Below are 9,915 nucleotides of genomic sequence, written 5' to 3'. Positions count from 1 at the left end.
ATGGTGTCACCCGCGCCTGCGAGGGGCATTCCTGGATCCAGACCACAGGACTGTTGAGTCACTCTCAGGAAATTCAAACAAACTACAGGTTCTCCATGAGAACTTCTTTCGGGGGCAGTGGGGGTGGTGTGTGGGGGGGTCTTTTCTAAGCTCCACGCAGAACACTTGCAAGGAAGAGTTACAAAACGTTTCAAAAACCTGTAGCACCGAGCAAGATTGTTGACATCTTTTGTGGATTCACAGAAAATTGTAAGGCAGCTCCAGATTTATGAAGAATAATTTCTCACTGTCAAAATTCCCCCACTATGTTTGAGAAAAGTCTCGGCAAAGCAATACGAGATTATGTTGTAAATTTACACTGTGCAAGGATATATCTTGCGATCAGAAAATGTCCAAAACCATATTAACACAGGCTTATCACTTCCCTAACGGAGTTTGATGCTCAATAGGGTTTTGAAAGGAACAAGACACCTGAAGCCTTTTACAGGGGACACTAGTTCTAGCTGCATTATACACCTTAAATTACTGGTCTCGGAGAACTGGGCAAGACCCATTCCCTAGCAGGTTGGTGAACTGGCTATTTTGAATGGCACAGCAAGAGCTTAGCACTGATGAATTCTATGCAAAGATTAGATAGACAGGGCAAATAGGGTGTATTAAATAATCTGTTAAATTTTGTCACTTAAAAACAAAACAAGAAATGCAAAATATGTCTAAGGAGCATGAATATTTTCTAGTTTATCTTTCCTCCCCAGTGTGCAGTATGTATTAATGCTGTTACATGCAACCAATAATGTACAAGGTGTAATACAACTGCAACAGTGTATTTTGAATGTACTGAATTCTTCTTCGCAATTTAACAGTTAATTTGGTAAAGGAAATCTCCACAGACGTCTGCAAAATTTCATCCTGGAGTCTCCTTTTCAAAAAGTTAAGATTATTTGGAAAAAAATTACCAAAAACCATTTGTTATCTTCACTAAAAACTTTCAACTTTCAGCAAAAGCTGTAACATTTCTACCACCTTTAGAAATTACCGAGATCGATGGGTTAAAGGTGCTATAAATATTTTAGATCTATAGAGTTCCAATAAAATCTTTATACAACACCGTCAAATGCTGCATATATACCACACATTTTTACTGAAGAACTATTGTAGAAATATTTTACTGAGTTTTGATGAATTTTATTCGTTCTATTTTTGATGTCTGTCCATGGGTACAGCCAGCCATGGTATAATGAGTTCAACTATACGGGGCATAGAGGGATAGGAAAATTTAAACTCACACTTTTATAACTTCCAAAAATTACCTAGCATAGGTTTTCTATCATAACAATGTCACCATTTTAAAGTAAAATATACTATTTATTGGAGCTAGGAACAAGTTCTGGGCCCTCATCTGAAAAGCTAAAGACATTTTTGCTTTTAGTCCTGATGGGTCCTGAAATACGAGATTCCATATCTGTCGTCACAAACCATTAACAGCCATCTCTAGATAAACTACTTAAACATAATTCAACTATCCCTATTACTGTCATTCTTCAGAATGTTGCTGAAATGTAGAACACATTTTCTTCCTCAAATGCAAAATACGAGCCTAAACAAATTAGTTTGTCTGAATGAAGAGGATGGGAAAGGGATTAGAGCAGAAACCATGACATAACCAACGTTTTTGGATCTAGCTGAAGCGTCCACAGAAAAAGCAGACTCATATGATTTCTGCTACTATGCTACTTAACTTTCTTGTATATCAACTAATTTCTTTGCAAGAATCCATGAGAAAAGATCAAAATCAGACTAAATTCTAAGTAACCAAACACTGCCAACTTCCCCACTTAACTTCTGTTATTACACAGTTCCAGCAAGTAAGGTGGAACGACGGCACCACGTTCGCAGCGCGCTTCACCGCGCATGTTGCGGACACAGATTAGGGGATGACATAAGGGCTAAAGCACTGGTCTTTCCCCCCCGGGATTTTGTCCAGCCTACAGTCCTATCAGATAATGAGTTTGGCAATCTCCGCTAGTCTCTTTTGGACACTAATCCCCATTACAGAATCTCTATAATTCATCACATAATTTAACACACCTGGCAGCCTTACCACCAGCTCATTCTTTTGTTACGTAATAGCCCAGAGTGAAGTCAAGGGTGGTTAATGCTCTGACAACCGGCTATTATCTCCCGTAACAGCTGATTTTGAGGGGATTATTGCAGTCATAAACCATTTTATAAAAATTGGCAACTGGGAAACCAGTGTAACAAAATAAGGTGATATTTAGAAGTTTTATCACTGATTTTCTACCAATCTATAATGGAGTTCCTAGCATCCAAAAAATGCTGGAGAGGAAACTTGAGATTAAAGATACAGCTCATGAGCCAAGAATCTGAGGCCTGACTAAGCTTATAGCCAGAAAAGTTTGACTATTTTGAGGTTACAGCTGCTTTTTTTTGTCTTTTTCTGCCAACTACCCTGTCTATTTCTTATTTATTTTGTCTTAATTAAAAGAGAAGTTAGTTTATCTCTTCCATTTATCACCATTCTTTCCTCTTCCCTTTGAAGTATTTCATCACTCTTATTACTCCAGTTTTAGATCCACAGTCTTGTTTATACACAAGCAAGGGACTCCACTGCTGTCAGGACCAGTTCCTGGGGATATTAATTGGACCTTCAGGCAGGTCAAAAGGAGCTGTACTCAGTTTACGGGATAAGGAGTCAGCTCACGGAAACCGTGGGAAGCATTAGGAAGAAGAAGAACTGGTGAGACTCCAGTCTAAACCAGAATATCATTAACATACAAACAGACAAACAAAACACTACTACGATACTCATAGTCTAAGTGCAAAAGCACTCAATTCCATTATGAAAGACAGAATGATTTGGTAGATATCAAATTGTAAAAGGACACTTACAAAGGACATCGGATGCAAGGTTATTCTATGCTTTCTGATATGCCCACCCAGTTACACTTGTGTTATACCATTTTATATATATGCATATGCTGCTGGATAACAGCATTAGTTAGATGCTATATATTTAATTAACAAATAGAATAAAATTTACACAACAACCAAAAAATCAGTAAAACAAAGGCAGGAAGATAGATCTGAACCATAGTCACTCCTGCTCTAATTCAGGAGCATTACTAAAAATGTCCAGTTGCTTAAAATATGATCGGGAGATACTTTAACACGTGGTGCCTTACAGATATGTACATATCTATTTCATGGAAGCTTTAAAAAACTCTGTTTAAGTAAGCTTCTCTATTTAACAATCCAGGTACATCTCCATGTCTTTTTTTCAGGCAGATTTGACTTGAGCAAATTCTCCTTTATTGGGAGTAGATGCAAATCACTCTGCCTGTGTTTGAACCAACCATTTGTAGGTACAAGTTAGCGTGGTGCTGGGCTCAACTTTGCGAGCCCATATTTGATTCTGAAAACAACTGAAATACATGTTTTCAATCTCAAGCTCTAGAAACCCAACCAGTAACAGCAAGGGTTTTATAATGTAGCACAGAAAACTGTAGTGAAATCTTCTCACTGAAAATAAGTATTTTGAAAATTACAGGCATAACAGAATAGAACCGAAGGCTTTGTTTACAGGAACAGGAAAACATTTGCCCATGAAATGTTAACATGACCTTGCTGATTAATTGAAAACAAAAGTCACACAAAGCAAGAGAGTTGCAAATGTAGAGACATCTCAGAGGGAACAGCACAACCACTGTTTGGCAAACTCTGGTAGGAATGTGTGCTTCTTGCTGGACATCTAAGAGTGGTTAATCAAAAGCTTCTACATCAAGAAGCACTACTGTTTCTTTAAGGAAATATTTCCAAAATTGCTGAGTTGGTGGAGGGAAAAATAAATGAGATTTTAAATAAAAACTGTCTGCCAGGCTGAAAATCATAGAATTCTTCGGATACAGTGCATACAAACCATGAATTGTTTGAACCGTCGAAGTGTTACAGCAAGGACGTTAAATAGACATCGTATGCCTTTATCTTGACATTTCAGCCAACTGGAGGCAATTGCTGCTCAGACTGTCAAAGTATACTAGTCAGTACTAAAATCACTTTACTGCCTTTACGTTTACCTTTGATTAAAAATTAAATTTAGCTCTCCTTTATCATTTTATGTAGCCCCACAGCATCCATGTGTTCTCAGAGTTAAATCAAGTCAAACTAAATATTTAATACACTGTTCTAATTAGCTACAAACTATTACCTGATTTAAGTCTGTAAATGAATGTGAAAAGACTCTGGAGGCCTAACGTTAACCTTCATCCACTCTGGTTATATGAGAAAAATTACAGGCTCTAATTAGACTCTTCAAATTGCTAAGAAATAGAATTTTCATAACCAGCTTACTAAAAACCGAAGGCTCCCTTGGGACAGGACAAATTACTTCTACCCTGATCCGCTTATCCTTGTACAACACCATACAGAAGACTCGTGTTGTCTGACTTACACAGCTCATATTTCTCCCAAATTAATGAGCACGCAAATTATTCCAGCTGCCCCCTTGGCACGGAGAAAAATTGAAAATCCATGACTGCCAAGTGACGTGTGTAACCCAGCTGCTAAATAAAATGTGCTTAAGGGGGCACAGCTGTTGAGGTGCCTATTTACATTAAAATAACTGAGCCCATGAATACAGAACAAATGCCTAAAGACAGCAAACAGTGTATAACACTTTATTTAACCCTTTCATTAAACCAGGTCACAAAAATTAGGAGCATCATTTATAGTCTAGATGTAAAAGCACAGCCTTTTAACCTTATGATGCATTCCTTCTCATTTGTCTAATCCTGGAAGGTTTCTGATTTTCTTTTGCAGAACTGGTAAATCCAGAGGAATCACATTAAATATTTCAGTTCACACGTCAACAAGGGTAGCGGATTTGTCAAAATGAATGTACTTGGGAAAAACACAGAAAACTTAACTCCATTCCTTACTCTCCAAAAATGTGTGCAATGTAATGAGAAGCATTATCTTCTAGACAGCAGAAATTCTGAAAATGCTATTGCTGAAGTTATACACAGACTTACAGAGTCAGACCAAAAGGAGACTATTACATTTTTGTGCCTTAACCTACACAGGCTGATGACTTATTTCCACATGAAATTGAAAGTACTTTATCTTTAAAATGATAGATGGCATAGGACCTCTGTTCCCTTAAGGTTTAACATTCTTCCAAGCAAATTCATGATGCTGTTATTCATAAAACACATTTTCTAAATGTTTTATAAACCATGATTGTAATCCATGACTTGAAAATTACTATGCCCATTGAGGAGCCATGGGAATAACAGGGGCCAATATAATGTTTCTCTTTACTACTCAGGAACACTTGGCCAGCAGACGCCTTAAATCTAGCACCAAAATACAGTTTTAAATTCTCATGATGCAAAAAGTTTATTTTATTCAGTAAGTATGTATGAGATCCAAGCCATAAAAGAAGTGTGTATGCAAGATAAGTTTAACAAGAAGTGTACAAAAAAACAGCAGATAATGTAGGGAAGGTTCAAGTAGTCAATGGTTTATTTGTTTCAGCCTTCACCGGAAAGCTTAACTGCGAGCAGTCACTTGACACAAGTATTTTTACAATGCAATTAGGAGCTGAGATCATATTTGGAAAAGAACAGTAAATAAGTCTGATGTGTACAAATCTATGAAGCTTGTCAAAATTTCCCATAAAGTATTCAAGGAACTAATCAGATGAATCTTTAAACTATTAGTGAATATTTTTGAGGATCTGTGGGCAACAGGAGAAGTGCCAAGGACTAGAAAAGAGGAAGCATACTACCAAATATTTTAAAAATAATCAAAAAAACCCTTGTAGAATTATTTCCTAGACTTTGCTACATAGACAGGCACTAGAAAAAGTGATTAACAATCAGTCCACAAGCATGCACAAGATAAGGCAAAAAGAATCAGTCAACATCAATCTAAGAGCCATTTTGCCAAACCAATCTGATATCCTTTTACGAAAAGTATCTTTTGTAGTACATAAGAGAAAGGAGAAGAGATATACTTTGGCTAAATTCTGTAAGTATTTTTATGCAAAGCATGGTCATCAACAGAAACCTGTGGCTCATGGCCATGAGAGCTTCCATACTGTTTATCGTCATAGTAAAGCAGAAGTTTTTAATTGGGACTGACAGAAAAACAAGCCACAGCGTGTTATCTGCTCAGTGATGTTGCCTACCTCTAAGGACTACTAGTCTAATGAAATCAACATAAGGTGGATGCGCTCTTCAGGCAGCTGTGCTCTCAAAGTGTATTTATTATTGTCGTATTAGGAAAGCAGTTCAGGGAGGGGGGAATCTAGCCTGGATAGAGTGTAATTTAGCAACCTGATCTAGGATTTGGATGACATATTAGAGAGGACACTTAAAAATTTGTCAAATGATGAAGCTGGAAGGTTTCTAAGCACTTTGGAACAGAATTAGAATTCAAAATAATATCTTTTGAGCAAGAGAAACAGTATGAAATAAACATAAATAAATTCAGTTCCAGTATGTACAAAATTAGGAAGAAAAGTTCTAATGGACTGACAAAAAATGAGGAAAACGGTTTTGCCAGCAGAGCACCAGAAAAGGATCTAGATGACAGAAAGAACCACAGATTGATTATGGATCAATAATGTGAAGCTACTGAAATAAAAGCAAGTACCAGTCACCATGTGGCTGCAAGAAATGGCAGTACATACATGACATGAATGTAAGATAAAGGAGGTAGTTATTCAGCTCTACCTGGGGAAAAGAAAAATGGAAAAAGGCTTTAGCTAGAGTATGTGTTCACTTTGGGGCCTGAGACTGTTAGACAGGTCTGGGATGAAGCAAGAACCTTGCATGTCCACGAGAACTTGCTTTAGTTCTCATTAGCTAGCCGAGTTAATTTTATAGGCACTCTAAATCAGAATATGATCCAATATAAAAAACACATTTAACATAAGCCCAGATTCATTATAACATAATGATCACCTTAATTAATAAAACATGAAATACAAAACACAGGTTTGCTTCGTCAGACTTGATAATTCTTTACTAACTGCATATTGAAGCAGTCATTTAATGATTTTACCTGTGACTGAGATCAGGTATTGCGGTTACTGAGCTACAGGTACCTATGTCTTACTAACCCCCTTGTAACGTTGACAATACATTAGCTTTTTACTTGTCAGTTTGAATTCACTCATGTTCCAACACTTGTTAAATATCAGCAATAGCAACAGAGGTGTTCAGAAGGAACTATTCTGATTATCTGCTTTAAATTTGGTACTAGAGAGAATGAGGAGCAGAAATTTTCTGGACACTAAATATAAAAAACAGCTTAGCGAGGTTCATCCTTTGAGTTCAGAACTGCAATGAGCCTTTTTTTTAACGTGACTCACAAGCTATACTCTAAGTTCTGTAGTTAATTATAAAAACATGCTCTGTTCACTCTCTCCATTTTCACTGCTGGTTTTGCATTGTCCAAACCATATAAAAAAATATGCAGTGATGTCACCATATGCATCATGGACAAGAAAAACAGATGAACGCTCTATAAACACTCTTTGCTCCTAGAACATGTAGCCTAAACAAAGGGCTTCCTCCTCCTTTTAGAGGAACATGGGAAGAATGAGAACTGAGAAACAAAATGAGGACATCTGAGCGTCAGCACACTTACAGTTGACACTGATTAAGAAATATAGGAAAGTTAGGTTAGCGGTGAAAAATGTGCAACTCCAAAGTGAAAAGACAGAAGTAATTAATTTTGCTGAGGAAGTCTTGTCACGGCGTGGCTGATCTCTTTGAAGAGCTCCTGGCACACTACATCACTGTGTACATTTTCCCTTGCGGAAATAACTGAATCTACCCAAATAGCACCTTTTCTGGCTTTTTACTGCCTCCATCACTACCTCAATTACAAGGTTTAAAATCATATCCGTGAATCAGAACTCTGGGACATTTTAATAGGTAGCACTGTTTTAAGCACCTATAAAGCTCCTAAACCTTCTGGATTTTTCTAAGACAGTCACCCGGTGCTGCCCTTGGGGCCCAAACACAAATAAAACACATTGTGCTCCCAAGCAGAATGACAAAGGCCTGCACAGAGGAAATATTTGCAGCGAGTGACTGTCCCTTCGGCCCGCCACAAAACCCACATATGAGCAGTAATAAATCCGTCAAGGAGGGGTGATTTCGTAACGCAGCCAGCGCAGGAAAGAGGCAGCCTGACTTCGAGCCTGGGTTTCGGCGAAGGATCGGACGCAGAGGAGAGGTGCTCTCACCGCGTGCCAGCCTCCCTGCGCGGCCGGGCAGCGCGGGAAGCGGCATCCTCCTTGCCCGAGCGCAGCGGGGAAGGAAAATCCGAACCCTCCGGAAACGGTGAATTCACACGCCGTGTACGCTAATAGCACGTTTACACTGCAGGATAACCGCAGCTAATGATGAAGGAAATACTACTGAAGTTCAGAAGGGCTTTCAGCACGTGAAATGAAAACCCAGGCATTTCACATCTTGCAGGATTTCCTTAATGAAGTTAATTTCAGCTGATCATTACAGATGAGCCAGAACAAACCACCCACAATCCTGCTGTCTCCAGAGGCGTTACACGAGTGCCTTTTCGGTGAGACAGCTGTCCACAGATCACAAATTTGTCCCTAGAATCAATTATCTGGAGTTAAGTATAAAATAAGCTCTTAGCCTTTAGTATCACTACAATCATATAAAAAGAATACTTCAGAAATAAAAAAAAGGAGATGAAAAGATAAAGAAGTTGAACAGAAAAAGAAGAGGCGATTGGAGCAGGGAAAGAAAGATGGAAGAACATAAAATAAGTCCTCAGTGTCAAGCAGAAGACAAGAGAAGCTATAATGAAAGCAAAAAAAGCAGGAAAAAAAGACTAAGCATTAAAGAAGAGATTAACTTACACCAGTGGGAAGACATAACACTTTCTAGAACTGAAATACGAAACAAAGGGCACTAGAGCAAACTGACGAGTTTTCACCAAAACAGGGAGTGACAGACTAAGGAACTGCAGTGAGGACTGGCACTGAAAGCTCCTACACTCCTGAAACAGAACACATGCTGTCCTCAATGCAAAAGTGCCAGGCGACACGGGAAAAAAATGCCGGATCCAGAGACAAGTGAAAATAATAACAATAATAATAATAATAATAATACATATATATTAGAAAGACAAAATATGAGCCTAATATCGTCGCATCCAGCGATCTAGTAAAACGAAAACTATGATTGTATAGAAAAATAATAGCAAGGAGACACACAAAAATATATTACTCTCTCTAAGCAGAGAGGGAAAGAGGTTGTGTGTGTTTGTGCGCGCGCACGCGCACGTGCTTGTGTGTCTGAGTATAAAGTGAGAGCTCCCTCTGCAGAAGTATGCCTCAGGAAAGGGAAATCGAATAGGCAGCAAATTAAGAGAGAGATTTTATTCAATCTTTAAACGAGACGGTCCAAAGAGAAGCGGGGGTTATTCAATAAAAGGTAGAGGCAGGTTAATTGGCAGGCAGACTGCGTGGGACACGTGGAGCGAAAGCGCTGCGCAGCAGGGCCCGCGGGCGCGCGGTCCCACGGCCCCAGGACGGCAGGGACAGCTGGCGCAGAGGGCTCCGTCCCAGGGGCTGCGCCTTCGTCCTCGCCCGGGGGGAGAGGAAAGCAAAGCGGGGGGTATCCACGGGAAAGGGGCTGGCCAGCGGGGGGCAACGAAGCTCCAGGAATCCCAGCTTATGCCAGCGAGCAGTAAAACAAACAAACGTCTTAGCCTGTCTCTCCGTAACTCCCCTCCTGGCCTCGCGTCCGACCCCGCAGCACCTTTGGGTTAGCCACCGCCTTCCCCTTTCGCAGGGAAAACCCTGGGTGGCTGCACCGCTTCCTGTCACCGTCACACACAGCAGGGGAGGCC

Source organism: Apteryx rowi, unplaced genomic scaffold (assembly GCF_003343035.1).
Source record: "Apteryx rowi isolate R43461 unplaced genomic scaffold, aptRow1 scaffold_452, whole genome shotgun sequence".
Taxonomy (NCBI): domain Eukaryota; kingdom Metazoa; phylum Chordata; class Aves; order Apterygiformes; family Apterygidae; genus Apteryx; species Apteryx rowi.
This window is presented reverse-complemented; position numbering follows the sequence as displayed.